This window comes from Labeo rohita, chromosome 22 (assembly GCF_022985175.1).
Source record: "Labeo rohita strain BAU-BD-2019 chromosome 22, IGBB_LRoh.1.0, whole genome shotgun sequence".
Lineage (NCBI taxonomy): Eukaryota > Metazoa > Chordata > Actinopteri > Cypriniformes > Cyprinidae > Labeo > Labeo rohita.
Window position 1 is genome coordinate 9,026,997 of NC_066890.1, and position 26,257 is coordinate 9,053,253.

General features: G+C 36.0%; 1 long non-coding RNA gene across 1 annotated transcript; it reads right to left on the reverse strand.

Moving 5' to 3' along the window:
* Positions 1 to 7,681: 7,681 nt before the first annotated feature.
* On the reverse strand, positions 7,682 to 8,391 carry LOC127154010 (uncharacterized). The gene is made up of 3 exons (XR_007825393.1): positions 8,351 to 8,391; positions 7,927 to 8,265; positions 7,682 to 7,816 (listed from the first exon to the last, which is right to left on the reverse strand). It is a non-coding gene; the product is annotated as an uncharacterized LOC127154010 (long non-coding RNA).
* Between the last annotated feature and the right edge of the window lie 17,866 nt (positions 8,392 to 26,257).

A 26,257-nucleotide genomic window follows, 5' to 3' on the forward strand; every position in this document is an offset into this window, starting at 1 on the left:
ATAGTGTTTTTAGAGATTCCTTTAAGTATTTTTGGGAAAGTTATAGAAAATCCAAGTTGAATTTTAGATCGTTACAACAGTGGTGGGACTTTGGTAAAGTCCAAATTAGACAATTGTGTCAACATTACACTCGTAACGTCATTATAGAGTCTAAAAAATCTTTGGAGTTATTAGAACATGAATTAACTGAATGTCAAAAACTAGCTGAATCCACTGGGGAAAATCACCACCTTGATGTTTTTTTTAAAAAAAAGAAAGCCCAGTTAGCAGATCTGCTGGAACACAGAACACAGGGGGCATTGGTCAGATCAAGGTTTCAAAATATAAGTCATATGGATGCACCATCAAAATTCTTTTCCTGTTTAGAGAAAAAAAATGGGCAGAGGAGATTAATTCAGGCCCTCCGGTCTGAAGAAGGCCAAGTTTTGCTGAACCCTAGTGATATTCGGAAGAGAGCAGTTGGTTTTTACAAAAATCTTTATAGAAGTGAGTATGCGTCAGAGGGTGATGAGGAAAATGTTTTCCTGAGCTCCTTACCGAGGATGTCAGAGGAGGGTAATGCAGCTCTTTCAGGTGCGCTGAGTCTGGAAGAGCTGTATAAGGCCCTTCAAGGCATGGAATCGGGAAAGGCTCCTGGGATTGATGGCCTCCCAGTTGACTTTTACAAGTCTTTCTGGGTAGAGCTGGGCACAGATTTGGTGCAAGTGTTGAGTGATAGTCTGTCAAAAGGTATGTTGCCGTTGAGCTGCAAGAGGGCAGTGATTACGCTAATACCAAAGAAAGGAGATCTGACAGACATAAAAAACTGGCATCCTGTATCACTTCTTTGTTGTGATTACAAACTGCTCTCTAAGGTTCTAGCAAATAGGTGGTAATAAGTGAAGTAATACATCCAGACCAGTCATACTGTGTTCCATGCAGATCTATTGTTGAAAATATTTCTCTAATTCGTGATTCTTTGGAAGTTTCACAATTGCTAAATTTAGATTTTGGTTTACGTTTGCCAAACTGTAAAAATATAAAAAAAATGTGTGTTTATCAGCTTATGCTGATGATGTAATTGTTTTTGTCAGTGGGCAAATGGATGTACAAAGCTTATTTAATGTAATTAATGATTTTTCTTTGGTTTCTTCTGCAAAGGTGAATTGGAAAAAATGTGAAACACTTTTGGTTGGTAAATGGGATAAAGGCAAACCAAAATTTCCTGAAGGCTTGGTTTGGGGTGAAGGTGGTTTAAAATACTTGGGAGTTTTTTTAGTGGATGACATGACTCTACAGAAGAATTGGGAAGGAGTTGTTGATAAAATTAAAGGGCGTCTAGAGAAATGGAGATGGCTGATTTCGAGAATGTCATACAGAGGACGTATTCTTGTTATCAACAACCTAGTTGCTTCTTCGCTGTGGCATAAGATGGTATGTATTGATCCTCCACCTCAGTTATTGGGAAAAATACAAGCGATTCTTGTGGACTTCTTTTGGGACCGGCTACACTGGGTTCATCAAAGCATTCTTTATCTACCGAAAGAAGAAGGAGGACAAGGACTGATTCATCTCCAAAGTAGAACGGCCGCGTTTCGGTTACAGTTTTTGTAGAGACTTCTAGACGGTGCAGTAAATGTGAGTTGGAGAGCAGTTGCCCATATTATTTTGCAAAATTATGGAGGTTTGGGATTAGACAAACATCTCTTTCTACTAAACCCTTTACAAATGGACTTGTCTGTTCTTCCATCTTTTTATAAGAGTCTTTTTAAAGTTTGGAGTTTGTTTCACATTCAGAAATCTGAAAGCCCGTACTCACTGTACTGGCTTCTAGAAGAACCTTTAATTCTGGGAGCCCATTTTGATGTTACTGACAACAACAGTTTTTTTTTAATTGGGGCTTTAAACTTAAAGAATCAAAAGTGGTTATTCTAAGACAATTATTGGATTTAGCTGGACAGAATTTGGATAATGTAGAAATGGTGGCTCATTTTTTAGGCACCAGATCAATTAGATTGGTCTCCCTCTTTTTAACAACTTTGAAATCTACTTTTACAGTAGAAGAGAGCCAAATAATAAAAGACTTTTATTCTGGAGTGTCTGTGCCTGATGAAAAAGATTTCTTCCCTTGTCTAATGCTTTCACCAAAGTTGGATGAATTGAAAGGTTTTCTTTTTAAAATGTGGAGCTCAAAGTGGTTGGACTTATTATCTTCCAAAGGGAATTTATTGTATAGAGTTTGTGTGATTGTTTTTAACAAGAATCATCTTGCTGGGAAATTAGATACACCGTGGAGACTTTTCTTTGGTTTAGATGAGAATGTTAAGCCTGAATGGAGAATTATATATAAACCGCCATTATCAAAAAAAGTTGGTGACTTGCAATGGAGGATACTTCATATGATTTTAGCTGTTAATTCTTTTGTTTCTGTTTTGAATGTGGAAGTCAATGATGATTGTCCTTTTTGTTTTCAAAGAGAAACAATTTTTCACATGTTTGTACAATGTTCTAGGTTAATATCTTTCTTTGATTTTGTAAAAGGAATTTTTCATGATTTTAATTAATCTTTTTCTGAGAGGATTTTTATTTGGGGGTTTAATTACAGTCAAAAAAAGAAATATATTTGTCAGTTGCTGAATTTTTATTATTGCTCAGGCAAAAATGGCAATATATGTAAGTAGAAGGAAGAAAATTGAACAAAAACCTTGTCAAAACATTACTGAGATTTTTTTTTTAACTTTGGTGAAATCGAGAATATTAATTGATTACAAATTTTATAAAAAAAAAAATGAATGATTTGTTTACCTTTGAGAAGATTTGGTGTTGTAATGGAGCTCTTTGTATGATTTATGATAATGATTTAATTTATGCTTTGTAAAATCATGAGTGTTTTAGTTGGGTAGCTGTTTTTGATTGGAAAAAAAATGTTTTTAAAAAATGATTGTTAAATAAAGTTATGTTTCAAATTCAATTCTCTCTCTCTCTCTCTCTCTGTATATGTATATATCTATCCAAACCTATCTATAGGCACTGTATGCCTTGCATTTTCTTTTTCATGTTTTGTTATGTTGCAGCCTTATGTTTAACTGCTTTAAATAACTTTTTTCCACATTAATCTGCACTCCATACACCATAATGACTGTTGTGGCAAACTGTTGGTTGCTCTTGCTCAGTCCCTTCTAACTAGAGTGCACTAGCCAGAGTGCACTAGAATTCACCAGTGAGAGAGCACCAGGTGAAGTTAATATATTAATTAGCAGGGTAGAGCAGACTCCATGCAGAGCAGCAATGGTTTCTTGAACAAACTGATTCCTTTCATGCAGAGTTAAACAATTCACTACAACAAAATGAAGCAGCAGCCAGTGAGCTTTAATATATATTTTTTGTACTTGGGTTGTTTTGTTGAATTGTGTTATACTTGAATATGATAGGGTTTTGTATTTGTTAGTTGGTTGGTTTGTAAATTAGGTTTGGTTTCTATATAGAAACTATTTTCAGAGTAAAAGCTATAAATATAAATGTTTAAAATCATTGATCATTAAAATTATTAATTAAAAGCAGTGTATTTTATAAATAAATTGATTTAAATGTTTAATTATCTGTTGTTCATTTATATGATATCCTTCATGCTAATTTAAAAGAACACATTGTGTATAAGCTCTGCTTTGTATTTTGATTGTATTTATTTGTACTCTTACAGTGGTGTTTGTATTTGTATTTTAAGGTTTTCACCTGCTTGACCTAATATTTGATTGATCACTGCATCAAAGTATTTTGAAATTAAAGAAGACAAAATGGTCAATGAGTGGAGTCCAGTCTAATTCTTGTAGTGAGCTGTCTCATCAAGTGGGAGAGATGAACTCTGCACAAACTTTGTAATCCACTTGACAGTGACAAAGTAAAAAATATATTTGTAACAACTAGGCTAATTTATTAGAAATAATATTAAAAATATAAAATGCATCCATTGCATAAGTATTCATACCCTTTTCTGGGACACTTCAAAATAGCTCAGGAGCACTCATATCACCTGCAGATGCTACTACACTTTGAGTGGAGTTAACCTGTGACAAATTCAGTTGAATGGGCCCTGAACCAAGTCCTGAAGTCAAAATAAATAAATAAATAATTAAAAACTGCCTGTAGAGCTCAGAGACAGGATTGTGTCAAGACACACATCTGGGGAAGAGTTCAGAAAAAAATCTGCTGTATTGAACGTTCATAGAAACATGTAGCCTTCGCTACCCTTAATGGAAGAAATTTGAAACAACTAGGACTCATCTAGAGCTGGCCTTCTGGACAAACTGAGCAATTGATAGAGACATGCCTCGGTTATACTAGTGACCAAGATCCTGATGGTCATTCTAGTTGAGCTCCATGATCATATTTGCAGATGGGAGAAACTTACAGAAGGACAAACATCACTGCAACACTCCACACATCTGTTTTTATGGTGGTGTGGCTGAACTTAATCCTCTCCTCAGTGAAGACACAAGAAAACACACTTGGAATTTGGAACTTGGAAACAAGATTCTGTGGTCTGATGAACCTCAATTCCAAGCATCATGTATGGAGGAAACCAAGCACTGCTCATCACTTGGACAGTAGCATCCCAAAAGTAATGTGTGGTGGTAACAGCCTCATGCTGTGGAGCATTTTTTTTTTTTTTTAGCGGCAGGGACTGAGGGAACTCGTCAGACTAGAAGAAAAGCTCAAAGCACCAAAATATTGAAACAGCCTCAATGAAAACCCAGTGCAGAGCATTCAGAACCTCAGACTGGGCAGAAGGTTCACCTTTGAACAGGGCAATGACCCTAAGCACACAGCAAGAGTGGCTTATAGGCAACTCTGTAAATCTTCAGCCAATCAAATATTTCTGGAGAAACCTGAAAATATCTGCCAGACCTCATCCAATCTGACAGAGCTTGAGCATGTCATCCTCTTCTTCTAAATTTTCACTAATATCATGCACTTTCTCTCTTTACTCCTTAGCAGTCAGGCCTATCACATGAGGTACAATTACCATTCACCATGCGCTAGGCCTGAGACGACTAGAAACACTTCCTAGTGTTTCTGCTTATTTACCTTGGGATGTTAGCTTAGCTAACAGTCTCCCTAGGTTTATGACCCTGCTGCAGCATTCCTTTGAACAAGGGACAACTGCGTTGTCATACCTCCTATCTTAAACTAAATAAGGAAAGCCCTTCCTTCTCCCTCTCTCTTTCTGATTTTATTTCATTTGTTTTATTTGACACCTTCATAGTGACCAAACCTGTGAACCATCAGTGTTTTGAGTAATAATTTGACTACAGGTAAAGCCTGTTCATTAGCTGACCCCTGCTTACAGTCCCATCAAAGTTACTCAAACCCTTTCTTTGTGCTGACCACACAAAATCTTATCACCCTCACCTCACTAGCTGCCCCTAACCAGCTATTCACACCTTACACGGCCTACAGAGCCGTTCCCTATACAGATAGCTTGACACCTCTGTATGTATTTACATTTGCCGTCTGCCTTTCTCTCTCGTGTTCCCACGAGTGAACCAGCATGCCTGAGACATCCAGCCCTGCCACCCACCAGGAACACTGGGAGACCCTGCAGAGCACTGTAAAGGACATCCTTCAGCCGAAAGCAGCCAATGACCTGCATCGGCAGAGAAAGGAACAGCGGGACTGCGACACAAGTGGACACCCTCACACCCAGCCTGGACAATCAGGAGCTGACCAGCAGGAGTGAGGAGATGGGGTGGTGGAGGGATGCTGATAAACCGTCAAAAGGATAGAGGTAAGTTAGCTGTATTTGAATGCATAGCGTTGATTGACTTGAGTGGACTCCTGTTGTGTTAATTGGGCTAGGTATCTGACGCGCTCCTCCTGAACCTTGTTAATAAAACATCATATAATGTACGTGTAAAATTCCATATGACGTAAAACACATGGAAATTTTACTGTTTGTGGGCGGGCAAGTTGTGTGCAACGTAGAACGTGGGCGGACATTATGCAATAACTTTGTGACGTGTGGCCGTAACAGAAAAAGATTTGAATTCCTGACGACTCGTTTAGGCAAATATGAGCCGACTCTTTTTTTTGATAGACAATAACTTTATTTATCGTGCACTGTCAGCTTCACAACTTTGCAGATAGTTTATGTTCACATACAGCTACATGACACACTGCATGAAAGATCATATTTGAAAAGGCATAATAGGGGCACTTTAAAAAAGTAGATATGAAATAAATAGCTATAGCTAGTGTTAGAGGGTTATGTTATTCTCTTTTATAATAATTAAAAGTAGATAGAATGAATAGAAATAATAGAGAACACTAGTGTTAAGGGAGTTTTTTAATTAAAAAAAAAAATACTTTTTTTAATAAATAAAAAGAAAAAAACTATAGAATAGAGATGCTATAGTGTACAGCTGCTTGAATCGAGTTAAACAGTTAAGGTAAAAATCTGTGAGAGATTTTGTGCCTATTCAATTTTGTGCGCCGTTCATTTACAGAACGCAGACTTCTGGGGGGAGCATACGTCTAAAGTAGTGAATTTAGCCAGTGGTGGTTTTGAAGGCAAACATCAATGTCTTGAGTTTTACACAAGTGGCTATTGGTAGCCTGTGTGAATTGATGAACAGAGGTGTGACGTGCTCTTTTCAGGTTTTTAAAGACTACTTTTGCTGACGCATTCTGGATTAGTTGCAGAGGTTTGATAGAACTGATTGGAAAACCTACCAAAAGAGCATCACAATAGTCCAGGGGTGGCGAACGTCGGTCCTGGAGAGCCGCAGCCCTGCTGAGTTTCAACCCTAATCAAACACACCTGAACAAGCTAATCAAGGTCTGAAGGTTTACTAGAAAGCTACAGGCAGGTGAGCTTTAATTAGGGTTGGAGTTGGACACTGAAGGGCTGCGGGATCATTTGAAGCTGCTTTTAAACTGCATTTTGGAAGTTCAAAATCGGGGCAACAATTCAGTCCATTATATGGAGAAAAATGCTGAAATGTTTTCCTCAAAAAAACATGATTTCTTTACGACTGAAGAAAGAAAGACACAAACATCTTGGATGACAAGGGGGGTGAGTTCATTAAATGTGAATCTTTGTTTTGGAAGCAGACTTCTCCTTTAATAAATGCTGTAGTATTGTTAACAATTGGTTCATATTAACTAATGTTACCTAATGAACTTTATTCTAAAGTGCTACTTTATAATTATACATTATACATATACAATTTACTAACAAGAGTAAAGTTGTCAAAACATCTACTCTTCATATTCTTAGAAATAACAATATCTAGACAAATGACTTTATCATTCAGTGGGATTTTTATTTATTTATTTGTTTAAAAAAAAAACTCTTCCTTTTTGCATTTGTAGTACAGCAGATAAAATCATTTGACTCTTCTGGCAACAGTCAGCAGAGCCGTCTAACAATCTCAACCATGAACACCATGTTTAACTTTTGAGCACACTATGCAAACAGAAGTATTTAAATTAGCTGATGTGTAATCAGGAATTAATGAATGAGATTTGTACAATCAAGAAATGCATAATAAATACTAAATACATTTATTCTGGCAAACACACTTGTGGTACAGAAATGTTTAGGCAGCAACATATTGATGGATTGACAGCATGTTGCTGTTTCAGAATTTTTCATTTTAATACGATAACAAGCAGTGCACATTGTTTTCTTTCAGCCACTACAATAAAAAATGCAATTATGCATGACGTGCAATTAAAATTAAAGAAAAGCAAACACAGATTAATATTATTTTCCACTCTGAGTGTGTTTCTGGTACTTTGTTTTCTTCATCAGTGGATTGCTTTCCAAAACAAGTTTCTGCAAGAAAACAACAACAACAACATTACTACATTGTGATAAAGAAAACATATGGATATATTTGTCAGGATATATTTTATTTAAAACCTAAATAAGCTATTTTTACACACCATTAATGAACAGCCGTACAGTCTCAGTCTCCTGTTTAAAATGAGATGAGTGTGTGATGAAGCAGCTGAACTCTCCTGCATCAGCATGGGTGAGATTATTGAGTTTGATGGAGAAGTTTCTTCTCTCATACTCCTCAGGGAAAGTTTTGATTCTGTTCTTGTATTGTGGGTCCTGGTCTGCCACTGAATCTTTGCCTTTAATAATGTCATAAACATGTATTCTGCCATTCTGTCTCCAGTGCACATTAATGTCTTCAAGCTTAAAATCATGTTTAGCTGATGAACACGGCAGGACAACAGAACTGCCAATGAAACCCACTACTGTGTTCTGCAGAGACACTGAAATGACACAAACTTTTACTGTGAACACACAACACACTGTGGTATTGAATGATCCTTTAAATTTAGGTTGTCTTGTGCTTACCTTTATTTATCACCCCTGCAAATACACAGAGAAAGAAGCAACTGCAGAAACAGAAAAAAATGTACCTGTAAGTTTATCACTCAGTATAGCATCACAGTAATTCAGTAGTGCAGATCGGTAGAAAATATAGTTTGTTAATTGTTAAAAAGAAATCTTTCGGGCAAGACACTTCTCAGAACTGGGGAAGAATGTCTTTATCATTTGTGACCCTGGACCACAAAACCAGTCATAAAGGTATACAGAACCTGAAAGTGGAATAACTAAACATTGATGTATGGTTTGTTAGGATAGGACAATATTCGGCTGAGATACAACTATTTGAAAATCTGGAATCTGAAGGTGCAAAAAATCAAAATACTGAGAAAATCACCTTTAAAGTTGTTCAGCAAGTTCTTAGCAATGCATATTACTAATCATAAATTAAGTTTTCATATATTTACAGTAGGAATTTTACAAAATATCTTCATGGAACATGATCTTTACTTAATGTCCTAATGATTTTTGCCATAGAAGAAAAATGAATCATTTTGACCCATACAATGTATAATCTACAATTATACCCCAGCGACTTAAGACTGGTTTTGTGGTTCAGGGTCGCATTTGATAAATAATTACTAGAATTGTAAAAATTCATTATATTATTAGTTAAATCTGAATTAATGGTTTGTTAATAATTTATAGGCCTGTATATAATACTTACATTTATATAGTATAACTTAAATGTATCTCTGTTATTCAGTCATTGGATTTGTTAGTCGTTGTTCATCTAAATTGTCAATTTACCAAACATATTTCCATTTATTTCTCTTAATAATTGGATGCATCATCATCATCATCATCATCCTGTACCTGAACTCATCTCTAAATATGTTACCGTTTCAGAATAAATGGTGAAATGTCTACCTTGAATACACTGTAAGACTAGATAAATCAAAATACTAATGATTAATCAAAATTAAATGCACAAACTGTTTTCAAAAGGTTCATGATAGTATACATGATGCTAATGCTAATCGCTAATGCACAAATTAAAACAAAATGTAAAGATATTTCTCTGCAGATAAACCTGTTAATCATTTATTAACCAATTCATGTTCAATGATCATGATCTATGAACTAATTCATGTACTACTTAATGATGCCTAAAAGTTTTTCCTGTAAATGAAGTAATTGAGGGCCAGAAGAAACAAGGCCAAAGACAGACACTGTAACGAGAGACCGAAGACTAGAAATGAATGAGACAGAAGTTTGACTTAGAACATACTGCACCTGTTGATCATGATTTCCTATGATTATTCAATTATGTTGTATTAATTGATACTTTTTACAAATATTTTAAAAGTATAGATAACAAGCTTCAAACTGTAGCGTAAGCTATTCCTTGTCAGCATGTGCTTCTCAATGACATCAGACGTAAATGACATCATGTGACGTGAAACGATCAGACATGCGCACCTGATATTGTTTAGATTTTTTTAAGCATATTTGTGCAGTTGACTATCATTTGCTCTAGAAGAAATGTTTGATCTCTTACTCTTGACCTTCTACTGAATCTTCAACATTTTAAACATCGTACATGTTTCTGCTGTCAATCACTGTGTCTACAATGATCTCTGTCTTCATCAGAACAACGACACAACATTCATGACTTTCAGAGATATGGGAACTGATCAATAAAGACAAATTCATTCAGCTTGTGACAATTTAGATGTAAAGAATTCAGACACACTTTTAAGAGTCATCAACTACTATATACTAATAATCTAATTAATTGTATGTAACAATGACCTAAATACATGTATTAAAACACTGCTGTACTGTTGTAGGCTCAATTTTAAAAGAGAGCTGTGTAATTTGTTACATCTAATTGTCAAAAAAAAAAAAAAGTATGAATGTAAATTATAAAACATGGCTGAAAAAGGATCTAATAGTTTCCTTGGTCAACCACAATCACAATAAAGACAATGGCAGATATATTATATCAATATATCAATATATATATATATATATATATATATATATATATATTTAACCTTACAGATAAGAAGAAAATTAACTGAATGAGTAAAATTGAATTATTACCTCACATAAAGATGAGAGAGAAGCTTCTTGTAATTGATTCCTCTGGGAAAATGTTGTGTTCTGAATCTGGATCCTCAAGAAAAACATTTCTCTGAATGATGATGTCTTATATTCCTGCTATCACTGAGTCTTCAATGCTCTGTTGTGTCGTGACTTCAGTTTATTATCACTGTACAGGATAGGAATGCAAATATTCCAGTGACGTCCACATTTATGATCTGTGTGAAGTTTGCCTTTCAGATTATGCCATGCAATAATCTCATACAGCTGATAGAACAGAAGAACAACACTTACTTCCTAGAGAAATAGAAAAGATGAAATAAAAACAACTTAGGCTCATTGGACATACGTGCCTCTGTATACATTTCTACAAACCTGAAAAAACGTACCAATATGTACGAATCACTGCAGTTTCCGGTTAAAATGAACGCTAGAGGCAGTAACTTTGATTCCTTTTCACACATAGTATGATTTACAAGCGAGTTTTGAAAGCCTAATTTTCAGACGATTACTACTGCTGAATATTATATTATGGTTTTAAAACAATTTTAACATCCTGCGCGATATGAAAATTGATACTTTGGAACGTTGTCGTCACATATACAGCTTCATATACATGCGTTTTCATACATGAGTCAGTTTGCTCGCTAGCTCACGTGATACGGCGTTGCACTTGGGTGATGAAGAGCTTCGGTTCGACAAAACAGCTCAAATCAAATACGTTTTTTAATCAGTTTTGCATTTGTTAACACTATCGGTTAGGTTAGGGTTGGGTTTGGTGTAGGGGATATCTCCAATAAGACAGAGCATTAACCCTTAGCGAAACGCCCTGGATATTTGAATTCTGAACAGCTGGTATACGTAGGGCAAGCAGCATAATAAAAATACAGCAATACGTGCCTGTACCAACGTAATAAAAACGTGCCAAGGTCACGTATTGAACGTGTGTTTTAGCGCCACTCTCTGGACATTTCATCATCATCATCATCATCATCATTGTAACAGGACATGCTCTTACATAAAAAGAAAAATAAAGTAGTTGTCTGATCTATTTGAACTATCAAGTTGTTTTTGTAGACAGATTTCTGCTGTCATTCCCATTTCTTGACTTTAGTTTACTGTCACTAAGAGATAAGAATGCAAAACTTGCATTTGCATTTGTGTATAGAAACCAAATGAGTAAGAACTTCAAAAAAGTGCAGCCTTTTCCCCACTAATTTTCATTTTGTTTTGCTCTCTTTGACAGACATAATTTGTTTTGTCTAATGCACCTATTGTTTCTTATTGTTATATTGGACACAAATAATATTTGTCTTCAGTTTGAAATACTATTCATATAAAGCAAAGCCATTTGTACTGTGTGTAGAGTATTGAATTCTGCTTTTGTATGGGCACTTTTTAAAACCTGTTGTGATTGTGAGGTCAGTCTGGTTTTGATCATAAACCTTAGAAGATTCAGTTTTAGTAAAACAAACCAAGGTAATCTGAATTGGTTTCCTGACTGGGGGCTGTGAATTTTTTTTTATTTTTTATTTATTTTTTTTATTTTTTACGTGGTAAGAATATTTTCTTTCGTAAAATGGCAAGCCCTAGCAATACATTTAGAAATTGTGTAGATCAGGTACTGATGATACACACAGTCTACACATCTTCTATTTGCAATCAAATTTGATTATATTATTAACCCTTTCACGCGTACGATCACACCGGTGTGATCATTCTTGGCTGGTCCCTGGAGCATACGATCACACCGGTGTGATTCGAACGTTCAGCGGGTCACGTGATCAACTACTGAATTCAAATCTGCTTTGGCGCTTCGGCTGGTGCTGAGCCAGATCGGACGCGCTGAGCGCTTGTCATATTATCGCAACTATTACGTGTTTTTAACCATATGCTGCTTATTTTAGGTACCAGACATTTGCATACACATACCTCCTAGTAAAACGATGCATTTATAGTTTACAAAATACACGCCGATGTCTATGGAAGCGGCAATAATGATCCTTACAAATGTTATCTGACGACGTTTTATTGATATCATATATACATTGTGTAGGTAACTATAAAGTTTACTCTGCTCTTCTCCAAGCTCACCAGAGACTTACTTTAATGTTTTTCGGGAAGAGAGGATGAATTTGCGTTTTGTAAATCCCACAGCTCGGATTCAGCGCGAACTAACATGGCGGCGCCCATCACTCGGCATAGATCAACTAACACGCTCACTATAAAAGTGTTTAAACCTCCAAATACATTTACTTGCACATATTTCAGAATCGGAATATCAGATATTTCAAAATACAGTAAGTATGTTTGTGAATATTAATAATAAAAAGGGAAAAACTATATAAAAGTGATACATGTGTCATACAGCGCTATTGTGGCTGCGTTGTGTGACGTGACAAACACGACGCGTCGCCATGGAAACAATAAGGCTATAAGTTCTAAATAACGGTCGCCTAAAAAAAACTCATGCTGCGTCCGAAATCGCATACTTCCCTACTATATAGTACGCGAAAAACAGTATGCGAGGCGAGTAGTATGTCCGAATTCATAGTATTCGAAATTCAGTAGGCAAGAAGTACCCGGATGACCTACTGCTTCCGCCCGAATTCTGTAGTACGCATACCATGGACACTTTCCTATCCCATGAGGCTCCGGGAGAGGATGCGTTATATTCGAAAAATGGCGGAAGGTGGAGACGCGGCTCATTTCAAGTGTAAGTACCTCAGGAAAAAACGTTGTTTATTGTGATTAAATTACACTTGTTTAACACAATCTAAATAAACGGATGACTTATTGAAAATCGAAACGTTATTTGATAAATAATCTAGAAGCTGTCTACGAAGGCGTGATCTGCGAGCAGCTGACCAACGCCTTCTCTGAGCTGTCTGTCCAATCAACGTTAAAACGCCGAACATTGCCGGTGCCGGTGTTCGTGCAGTGGAGCAGTCTCTTTAAATTTTCGCGCTGTTGTGACGACGCATGACACATGACAACATCAATATGGCGGATGTAGTACGTCCGAATTCCATTCATACTACCCACATTCATACTATATAGAACGTACTTTTTAACGGTCGGGTAGTACGTTCATATTTAAATGTAGTACCTACTTAAGCAGTCTGCGATTTCGGATGCAGCATCACTCTGGTGGCTCAGCTAGAATATTTTAAACTCACGTGTGAAAGGGTTAATGTAGACATATTAAAGGAGTAATGGACTATAATTATAAAAAACAATATTTTTTTGTGATTAATCTATTGCATTTGTGCATTTACACTAAATGTATTTGGAATTAAAAGGTATAGATATAAAGAAACTGTGTGCCAAAGAGATTAATTTGGTTACAGTGACCATAAGGAAACAACCAAGCATCCTGATATTACAAACCTACCTTAATAAAAAATTGAATGGCAAATTCATGAGTAGGTTGTATGTTTGATCCCTTTGTTTCACTCTTTTAGTTCAGAATGTGGACGTCACAAGAAGATCTGTATTCTGCACATACTTGACAGTACAGAACTTTTTTTTTTTTTTTTTTTTTTTTTTTTTTTTACAAACAGTGCTAGTGTGAGAATACTCACATACAGAGTACTAGTTTACATGCACTGAATAAAACCCAAGAATGCTATTCAAAAAGGTCTTTATAAAGTGTTTAGTGCCTTAAATGTCCCTTCAGTTTGATCATTATTCTAGCCCAGGGGTGCCCAACCCTGTTCCTGGAGATCGACTTTCCTGCAGAGTTTAGTTCCAACCCTTATCAAACACACCTGTCTGTAATTATCAAGTGCTCCTTGAGATCCTAATTAGCTGGTTCAGGTGTGTTTGGTCAGGGTTAAAGCTGAACTCTGCAGGAAAGTCAATCTCCAGGACCAGGGTTGAGCACCCCTGAAGTAGCCTAATGCATGGATCGCGGAAGCGGGGGGGCCGCCCGGGCCTGGGCCCGGGTAACTTTTGAGGTCTGGCACAATATGACATACATAGGCTATAGACCCATATGGATTATTCATTAAAAGCACATCCAAAGAGGAGATGGTGAGTCAGGATGCTGGAGTCAGGAACTTAACCCTTGGGACAGTGACTCAGACAAAACTGGTTTGTTGATAAATAATTAAAATATCTCCTTTCTATTTCCCCCGACACATTCATTGTAATTACGTTTGCCGGAGCTGTGTGGGAAGTTTCAGCCCATTGCGTGCGCTTGAATGTGGATCTCTTCCAGCTGCGCTGATTTTCTGCTGCTGACAGTGACACTAAAGGCTTTCGGAGTCGTTCTCGAAAGTGAAAGTGAAAGTGAAGTCTTGTGTTGTTTCTACCAGCGCAGAAATTTGTTTTCATCACCATAATTGGTGTATGTATAAAATATAAGAATAAGGATAAGCCTAGAACAGGCCCGAAGCCCGTCCGCGTCTGAACTATGACCTGAAAATTGTCCTGAAGCCCGGACTTATTTATTACATTTTAGATATTGTATAAATTGACCCATTTAAAAAGTTAAATAAAACATTTTTAACTAATAACTATACTATTAATATTGCTTTTAATATTAAAATGTAGACTAAAATATAGACACCTCACCCCCACCCCCCCCCCACACACACCTTCCCGGGCCCCCCCTTCTTTTGATACATTCTGCGATCAATGGCCTAATGGACAAGACTTAAAAACACATGCAAATACTAAATAACGCTTTCGTGATAATGCATCAAGTCAGTGACATTTCCGTCAACTGTCTCTGGACTTGGATGGACTTTGTATATTTTCAGAGTCCGAAAGGCTCGAGTCCGATTCAAGTCCGAGTAAAAATGCATTTGAGTCCCTGATAAGTCCGAGTCGCCTAGAAATTGTACTCGAGACCGGACTCGAGTCCGAGTACCCCAACTCTGTAAACCAGTTACAGATGTACCACGTGATCGCCGTCAGGTTTGTTTTGGCACTACACACCTCCGAGTCCGACAACATGGAAAGCTATAGGTGTGTTCGACTTAACGCAGCGCTGCGCACCTCGATCAAATTCTGACTTGAAGCAGTGCATGCCGGTTAGAAATTTTGTCTGACTTAAAACGATGCCGACGCCTCGTGACTGTCATGTGTGGGATCAAAGTACCGCGATAGCGATTCGAGAGCAGCGACTGACTCAGCCAGCGCAGTTTGTTCAGAGCGGCTGCAGGAGCTCTGATGACCACATGACTGTTTCACAATTGGCCAGATTCACCGCATGACAACGATCACGTGTGTTTTGGGTTTATTCTAACATCTGCAAGTCCGATAATGCTGACAAATCTGTGTTTTTAGAACAGTAAAAGTGTTTTTACTGTAGTCGCAATGTTATATTGAGTCACATTTATTCATAAAACTGATAAAAGCATAAATAACCACAATTTATTAGTATTTAAATATTACAGTCACAAGGCATCAGCGCTGCCTCAAGTCGGACAAAATTTCTAACCGGCATGCACTGCTTTAAGTCAGAATATGATCGAGCTGCGCAGCTCTGCGTTAAGTCAAACACACCTAAAATCGAACACGCCTATGATGTTGAGGTGAAGAACCAATAATTTGACAAACAGACAGAATCACTAAAAGCAACAGCTGCCACCCAGCGGTGAGAGCAGGAATCTCTCTACTGGACCATGGGGACATAAAATGACATAAAGATGAACTACCACTTGTAATCTCCCGAGGGCAGCAGCAAACCCTACTTGTCTTTCTGAGTTGCATAGGCCAGCATGTTCCAACTCCAGACATCACCGTCTTAACGGACTTTTTCAGGGAGTAGGGAGCAATAAATACTGTGTAGGGATCATGTCAATTGGAACACACTCATGTATTATCATTAAATGAAATAATATATGAAATATTATCATTCAAATTTAGTTATAAACATATAATTTCTGACTAGTTTTTAGTTTTAGCTTTTGTTTCACGCTCATTACCATATGGACAAAGAAATGAACAAATAAATGCACAAATAAATACACAACTGTATAAAAAAGTGGAATTATTTAAATACTGACATACATAAATAAATGCGTAAATAGATGTGTAAATAAATAAATGTGGACAAAATACAATTGGGCCCTATACATAAGGAAATATAGGCCTACTTAGAAGGACTAATTTATGTATTCTTTTTTTATGATTTATTGGGTCTTTCTTATTATTCATTCATTCATATTTTATATTTTTATTCATATATTTATTTTACAACCTTGCAATTCAGGGTAGGCTAATGCAAAATAACCATCCGGTTCATAAATAAATTATTCTTTTGATCAGGTTCTTGATTGGACTGAGCCGTCTGAAACAGTTGTATCTGTGTGAGACCATGTCCGTGTGTCTCTTCTCTGATGATATGTTTACTCGCATAATATCACAGCACTAGCAAGCTACAACGATCCAGTCAACTGAAGATAAATAAAATCAAGCCCTACTTTTTATTTTCTTGTTCAAGAACCTGTTTCTCTATACATCACAATAAGGAAGAAAAGACTATCACAAGCCGTTTCATGCAACTGACCGACTTACTTACTCATAAAGACAGTCCCTTGCCACCACCTATTGGTGTAACAATGTAACCTGCACTGAAATCTGCACTGAAATCACAATAATCTCTTGAAGATCCAGAATACAATCATTTCCCAGAGGAATTACGGAAGCAAGCTTCCCTCTGATGCTCATGTAAGTCAATATACTCAACTTTGGCAACAAAGTGTATATTGACAGCCACTGATGTGACAGCAGAATCAAGATGAAAAGGAAACAAAGACAGGAGAATCAAAGACAGGAGCACGTGAGTCACATAAAACAGAGAGATTAACTAAATATTGATAACCTTTTTAAAAGCTTTTCTTTTTTTCAGAGTACTCACATGCACTGTATATTTACATGAACTGAAAAAGACAGAAGCCAAGAATCTTATAGAAAAATAAATTATTATTATAAAACATTGTACACTAATCTACAATATTTTCATGTCGCTGTGGGAGAATGTGAGAGACACCGATCAAATATTTTAATTATTGTAAATATGATCAACTCTATTGAACCCTTGGCACTTGAATCATCATTGGCTATAGGGCTATTTTTTTTTTTTTTTTTTAGTTTAGGCCTATTCATCAGACTAATATTAAATATCTGATATACATACATACATATTAAATTAATAAATAGACACTAAATCAAATAAATTATTGTTATAAAACATTGTACATACTACAATATTTTCATACTGTGGGATATGTATCAAATATTTTAATTATTGTAAATATATCATATAACCCTTGGCATATAATCATCATATATATTTTTTTTTTTTTTTTTTTTTTTTTTTAGTTTAGGCCTATTCATCAGACTAATATTAAATATCTGATAGATAGATAGATAAATATATCAAGCTTAATGGCCCAGTTCTTTAAAATATCTGAAATATCTACACTTAGCTTCAATCAGTGATATATATTATGATAATTTAGCATTAAATTAGTAAATGCATATTTGTCATGTTGACTAAACTTAGGAATGGTGGTGGTGCTTAAGATATTGTTTGTCAGTGTTTCTAATAAAAAAAGGGGAAAAAACTAATAATGATACTAATAAGAAAACACTACTATTAATACCTGCTATAATAAATAGCTTTTAGAATAAAAACATCCTCAAACCTTCATTGAAGTTATTATATATGAAGAGTTCGATGGACATATAATATGTGTCAGGAGCATTCAATCACTATCATTATCTCATTTTTGACCGAGATGGCTTTTAGCTGGTTTTGCATCTGAACTCTTCATATGTTAATGCACAGCACATTAGATAATTTCCACCACATTGCACAAAATGAGTAGAAGGTTTCAAATGCAAATCCTCTTCTGGTTTTTATGAAATCAAACTGAACAAATTAAATTCCTGTACACAGCCTCCCTAACCTTTTCTACCTAAACACTATTTTTATACGATAACAGTATTTTTATGAACAATAATAACAATAAAAAGTAAAATAACTTTGGCAAAAACATTGTTAAACTTGTTTTGAGGAAATATAAGTCTTCAGAAAATTTCTCTTGTAGTTTTATTATGCATCAAATAACAAAATATACAAAGATTTATGCACAAAACTATTGAAGGGTTATATTCAATATTCAGACATAACATTTAGCAAATTTTCTCATTCACTGCCATTAACAGCATCTTTATGAATGTGTTTGTCTCACTCTTGAGAACACAATGTGAGTTGTTTCAGACAATGGACTTGGGCTACTTTTGTACTGAACTTAGTAGAATTTTGACATTTGGTCACAAATGTTGTGAGACTCCTTGTTCATGCAAAAATGTTACTAGATTATCAGACAATTAATTGCAAAGTAAATGTTTAAACATGCAAACAGATATTTAGTGCACTGAAGCAAATGATTTAAAACATTCATTTTATTTATTTATTTATTTATTTTATTTGGCACTTACATGCAGTTGCACAGTATATTTACAGGAACTTGAACATTGAATTCCCAACAGTCATTTAATGGAGAAACGAGATCCAGAGTCTGAGAACAGTACTGAAACTTTCCCCGTGGAGTTTCTGAGAGGAAACTTCTCTATCAAACTCAACAATACGGGAAAATACATCTGCCTCATCACATTTGAACTTTAGACTGCACAGCTAATCATCAACCAATAAAATGGCATTATTTTTCAGTTTAAATAAAGTTAAATGCTTTAAAATTACAGGGATACTTTGTTTAAAATCTATACTTCAATATTTTCAGGTATATTCAGTGAAGACAATGAGCCTCGTTTTTCATGTCGTTTTTCTTTCTATATATGTTCAATATCTAAAAAATTGTGAAAGTTCATGAGTTGAAGTTTTTTTTGGATATTTGCAATGTTGAATATTGGATATTTGCAAATGGAAAAAAGAATGGTTGTGCAGTCAGCAGGGTTTTAGAAGTTTGACAGAATGATTGTTGTTATTTCTACATGGTTGTTTACATTTCTACATCTATGAACACTATCTATATATCTGCGAAACTAAACAAGTTTCATACTGTTAAAGGTTAAACCACTTGGCTTTGCAGTTCACTGTGTGAAAAACTACCAACCAAGGCCAACCACACTGCCTATATTTGATCGGCAAAGAAGCGTTTGGCTAGACATCATCTAGTAGGTGGATGATTCCATTGTTTATTTTAAAAAAGAGAGAAGTTCATTTCTGATGTCTATTTCTTAGTTATTTTATAACAGAAGTATAAGCAACCCACTGATATAATGTCAGGAACAAGCTTTCTTGTTTATCATTTTGGCTGCAGGAGAAAAGCAACATATCCTGGCAAGAGAAGAGAATTATTGTCACATTTTACAAACAGATTAAATTTCATTATATTAATAAACAGAACTCACCAATCACCACAAAGACCAGAACACCATGCATTAGACCAGATACGATGATAATAATCATCCATGGTTTCTGAATCTGGTCAGTATGATTCACCACTGTATGATTCTCCTCAATATACTTCACCACAGTGTGATTCTGACACTCAGGTAATTTAGTTGGTTCTGTACAAAACAGCCTTACATTCAAATAACCAAAGCATTAAACATCCATATGGCCTGATTAATGAATGCTCATTCACCAGTGATGTGAAGTCTGGTGCCGCTGCTGAATTTTGGAGGTGCCTCTGTGCTCATGCAGTAATAAACACAGAATTTGTCAATAGTGACATTTCTTATGAATAGATGATGTTTAGGTTGCACTGAGTATTTGGAGCTGAAATGTGCATCTTAGTAAAAAGGAGTTGGTGAAAATAACCACTGTATCATAACTGGAGGATTTGGTAGCTTCAGTAGCATCCAATAAATCTCTTTTTCTTCAAGATCACAGTTTATGGACGCATTTTGGCCCAAATTTGTTAGTTCTGTTAACATTTCCACAGCTTGACACCATACTAGTAGACCTGCGAGACACACACACAAAACACATTTTGATGAAACAAAGTATACTTCTTTGACAATAAATTAAGACAATAGATTTTTGTGTCATTTCCGCAACTAAAATACATTGATATGATGAAATCTGGATGCTTTCAATAAGGCTTTAAGGTGGTAATGTAATTCAGAGCTTCGAAACCAACAGAGGTTTCAAAGAAATTCACACTCACAAACCATACCTGCCAGTTTAAGAGTTCACCCAAAAATGGCAATAGCCATCCAAGATGTAGAGGAGTTTGTTTCTCCACTGATGTGGAGAAATTTAGCATTCCATAACTTGCTTACCGATGGATCCTCTGAAGAATAAGAGTCCAAAAAGCTGATAATAACATCAGTCCAAGCAACGGTATATGGATTTAGGTCAGAAGCAATGGTTTTAAGTTAAAAACGTCTTGATGTCAAACATGCAGCTTTTCGATTCACAAGATGTTAATTGATGGACTGGAGTGGTGTGGATTACTTGTGGATTATTGCAATGTTTTTATCAGCTGTTTGGAATCTCATTCTGACAGCACCCATTCGCTGCAGAGGATCCATTAGTGAGCAAGTGTTACATTTCATAAGGCTACATTTCTCCAAATCTGATCATATGAAAAAACACTCATCTACATCTTGGATGGCCTAAGGAACTATTTTTTAAAGGTAAGATCATCATTATTATATATACAGTGTGTAACGATGGTGTTATTGCTGTAGTGGTTGTGTTTTAACCAAGTCTAAGTTACAGTACAAAAACTGCATGTCAAATATTGCCCCGAGATTAAGTTATTATTATTATTACTTTTTTAATTTTATTTATTGATCATTCAAAATAACATTTATATTTAAAATCACATGAATCATAAAAATGCAGAATTGAAATTACAGGTTACATTACACCATGTAGAAAAAGCAATGAACAAATGTGCTTAATTCATTATGTACTGTTTCTATAATTTATTACCACATGAACTGAGAGCGGCACACATCTCTCTCTCGGTTTCTCTTCATTAAAATCTTGCCTGTATGAAACATGGCTTTCGAAGTAGAAGTCCAGATTTGGGATCATTAACATGTATTAACATTTTTTTTTACTAGGGGTTAAGGAGATTTGTCTTGTAAATGACTGACTGACTGATTAGTCAACCAGAAATCATTCACTGTCAGTATAAGCTGGCTGTAGTAAATGAGCAGCTAAGGGACAAATTGCAGTCCGGTGGTGGGGGGAGGGTTCTCGGGAGAAATTGTGGTCCAGGGGCCGTTTGCTGTCCTTAGATTGAACCAAAAAGGCACTTTGACTGTGTTAGACTATAGCCTAGGCTGTAATGTTTCTTTGAATATCAAAGCATGTACAGCCGGCTAATGAAAGCACTGTAAACTAAGTCTGTATCTGTAAGGTGTTTTATTGTGTATGAACTGATTTTGAGGACTGCACACTTGGCATTGCTCAAAGATCCGACGAGAGCTGTCTGTCTGTAGACAGCGTGTGTCATATGTGACCCCGGAGCACAAAACCAGACTTAAGTAGCACAGGTATATTTGTAGCAATAGCTAACAATATGTATGGGTCAAAATGGTTGATTTTTCTTTTATGACAAAAATCATTAGGTTATTAAGTAAAGATCATGTTCCATGTTTTTGAAAATTTCCTACTGTAAATATATAAAAACTTAATTTTTAAATAGTAAATATTGTAACTTTTTTTTCTTTTTTTTTTTTTTTTGACAACTTTAAAGGCAATTTTCTGAATATTTAGATTTTTTTTGCATCCTCAGATTTCAGATTTTCAAGTAGTTGTATCTCGGCCAAATATTGTCCTATCCTAACAAACCATACATCAATGGAAAGCTTATTTATTCAGCTAAATAAATAAATAATAAAATGTCAATAAAAAATGAACCTTATGACCAGGATCTCATATGGGGTTGCGTAGAGTCAGAGCCGTAGCTACGATTTGCGGGGTGCAGGTTGTACTCGCGGGCCATGTTTGAAATCACGTAGCACAAAGAAATAAATAGAACAAAGATACAAATTATTATTATTATTATTTTTTTTTTTAATATATTGTATGTGCTCAGGTACAGAAATTAAATAATCTAACGTAAAATATCATTGAATAGTCTTCACTGCATTAATTATATATAATTCTTGTTAAAACTACCAAGTAATTCAGTAAAGAGCAGTGAGTTATTTTCTCTCTTTTATTTTCTTGGATTAACATTAAGGACACTGACAGCAGCTAGTAAATCAGGCACAGCCTCTTAAAGTGACAATGCATCTAATATGATGATACACTGTGATTTTTTTTTTTCCGTACACATCAGCATACCAATGTCATATCGTGGACCATTTTAGAAACCTTTCCGTTAGTTACATTTCATTTCTGAAATTCTTCAAGTGCCACGTTAACAATCGAGTGCTAAAACTAAATACCATGGGACAAAGGTATGTTTTTGTAAATTGAGACAAAATTTGAGACCGTCAATGCCATGTGGGTGGTGAACTCCGGTCCTGGAGAGTCGCTGCCCTGGAGAGTTCAGCTCCAACCTTAATTAAAACTCACCTGCCTGTAGCTTTCTAGTAACCCTTCAAACCTTGATTAACTTGTTCAGGTGCGTTTGATTAGGGTTGAAGCAAAACTCTGCAGGGCTGCGGCTCTCCAGGACCGATGTTCACCACCCCTGTGCTATATCAATAAGGTAGCATAAAAGCTAATAGCTACAATGTTAGTGAAACTACAATTTATTTCCCATTAGGTAGCATGAATTATATTCATTACAGATAAGTATATTAATATCTATTGTAATAAATTCGTACACCATTTTTTTGAAAACCCATAGAAGGCTTGAATGTAGTTTGGTTGTTCGGTCAAGCTTTACAGCTGCTTAGGTTGGTCAAAGGCAGAACGGAGTGAGGTGCGTGGATCAGATTAATTGTTACTTTTTGCTGTTATTCCTAGTGTATGCTGTTGTTAAGTAATAATAATAATTTATTAATTTAGTTATTTTTAATCATTTCTGTACATAGGTTAAAAAAAAGAAGCTCATTTTGGGTTCATTGCTGGTCCACATGATAATTCTAGACAAAACATCCTAACAACATTTGCTGTAATTGAAAATAAGCTGCTGTTAATCACGTTTTAATTAAAATACAAAGAGTTGCACAGTATTTATAATGACATTCTTGAGTGACAGGAAGAGCATGATTCACAGTGATCCAGTTCCTTTGCCCTAAGTGTGAATATTGGTGAGGTACGGAGGCTAAAAGTAGGTCAGCAAACTTCTGATATCTTTTTATCTTCTCTTTCTACAGGTGGTACATCATCATCTCTGTGTTTCTGCTGTGTATCACAGGTGAGAATTAAACCATTTTAAATGAAAGTCATGTCACATGCAGAATGATAAATGTTGTGTTTGCTGTTTTTTAGGTTTTTTCTCTGCTCCTCACACATGTGAGGGTCACATTTAAAGGTTTTTTTGGAGACTCGGCTGTCTTTTCTTGTTCGATCCCTGAAAGTGAGATTCAAGACAACATAGAAAAATTCAGTGTACACTTCAGAGACAATGAAGAAAGGACTGTGTGTGGCAAAAGAACATGTACAGGTCAAGCTCCAGAGTACAAGGACAGAGTTAAAACGTTTTCTGAGGATCAAAAGAAAGGCAACTTCACCTTCAAACTCAACGCTCTTCAAAAATCTGATGCAAGGAAGTACCACTGTGTCATCATAGGACCATCTCAGAATCACACCATCACAGAGCTTCTTGTCGAAAGTGTGTATAATCTGAATAGTCTCACTGAAAAGTATAGTTTATGATTTACATTTCTAAATTTAGCTGTTAGTCAGTCACTGATCAAACTAATGTTACAAACTTTTGTCTTACAGAATCAAGAGGGAACCACAGAGAACCATCACCAATTGTGCTGCTGATCAGTTTGACCGCCATTCTGCTTCTTATCTGAACAATAAAATATTAGAAATCACTGTAGATTTAACAGCACAGTGCTGTAAAAACCTACAGTACAATACTCTAATTTATATCAAATTCTGGGTCATTTTGACTTAGCGGGAATATTTTACAGTATATTTTAGTGTTGCTGAAACCTTGCCGCAGCCTGATTGTAATTTGACAGGCAAAATAATACAGGGCTGCTGTAAATAGCGCACCACCTGTCGTCACATCACACAGAACACAAGTGGTGCAGACCGGAGAGAGAAGCAGAAACACCAATAGCATCCAACTGCAGACCCACAGAACCAGAAGTGAGGGACGGAGTTATTGACAATGAGATAAGCATGGTGAGTAAATTATTTGTAAATTGTTGTTCTGGAAGTGTAACGTGCAGTCGTTGCTAGGTTACCTGATGATTAAGTTGTACATTTTGTAAAAAAAAAAAAAGATCTTAAACAGTTATGAATAAATGATTTAATAATACATAAAAACCGGTCATTGTCATTAGAGTTTTGTGCGTCAGATAAGACGGCAGAGAATGGCATTTGTTTTCGCTTAAAAAATAAAAGCACTGTTGCAAGTTTTATTGCAGAACAGGTCATTGTTATTCGTGGCTGTTTCGTTATTATTGGTAGTATATTGTAAATATTATTCTTATTTACTACTCATTTAATTGATTTTTGTAATTATTTATTATGCATTTTACACCATTACAGTTCATAAAGTATATCATGGTCAAGATCTTATCTATTATATAAAGTAACAAGTTTAATTTCACCAGAATATCTTTATTTATATAGCCTATATGATGCACACGCACAGGATTGTGGGAAATCGAAGGCAGCGAAGGATACATGTATGCTGCCTTCAAAACTGGATCAGAAGAAGGTACCTCCGGAGACAGGAAGTAAAGCAGAATTTGAATTCGGACGTGCCTCGATGCCTTCCTGCCTTAGGCTACGTTCACACTTGTCGTCTTTTTTTAAACTGCCAGCGTCTGTTTTACATTATAATCCTATGGAGTAAACCGTCTTTTCAAAAAAGTCATGAGCGCTTTTTTTAAACGCCACCGCCGGCGTCTTTTTCTGCAGCTCAGAGCATCTTTTCAAGTTAAAAAAAGTTTTCTGAAAAGAACGCCCTACGTCAAGCGCCTTTTTGACAGCTGACCAATGACAAGCCAGTAGCGAGACCTGTCATTTCCATAACAACAAGAACAGCAAGAAAAATGGAGACTGTGCCGGTTGATAGACTTTTATTTTATTGTTGTTAACCGACATTCTCCTCCCCGTTAACGTGAACGCCGCTGCGCTTCGGGCGTCCCTTTTTCCAGTCTCGGCTCGCAGATCCTCCCGATCCCGTACCCCCCTCTCTCTCTCTCTATCCCACTTCGCTTCCTGTCTAAATACTGCCCTATCAAGTAAAGGGCAAAAATGCTAAAAAAAAAAAAATAATAATAAAAAAAAAATAATAAATAATAATAAAACAACAGCGCAAGAGCGAGCTTCCCCTTTTCTCGAGATTCATACGATTGCAGCTGTTGTTATAGCAACAAAAGATGCCCTCGGCTGCAACGCTGCCAGCTTCTTTTTTTACTAAAAAAGCGCCGTTGTCAACTTTTTCTTGTCAAAAAAGACGCCAAGTGTGAACATAGCCTTAGAGTGCTGCCTCCAAAGGCAGCATTTTAGAGCTTTCGGAAGCAGCCTATCTGACCCCCAAGAGTGAGTTTTTTTTTAGGCGACCGTTATTTTAGAACGTTCACTTTATTGTTTCCATGGCGACGCGTCATGATTAACACGTGACCGCAGCCACTATAGCGCTGTCTGACATAGGTATCGCTTTTACTTCGTTTTTCCTTTTTTTATTCAAAATGTTCACACACTTGCTTACCATGTCTTCAACTATCTGATATTCC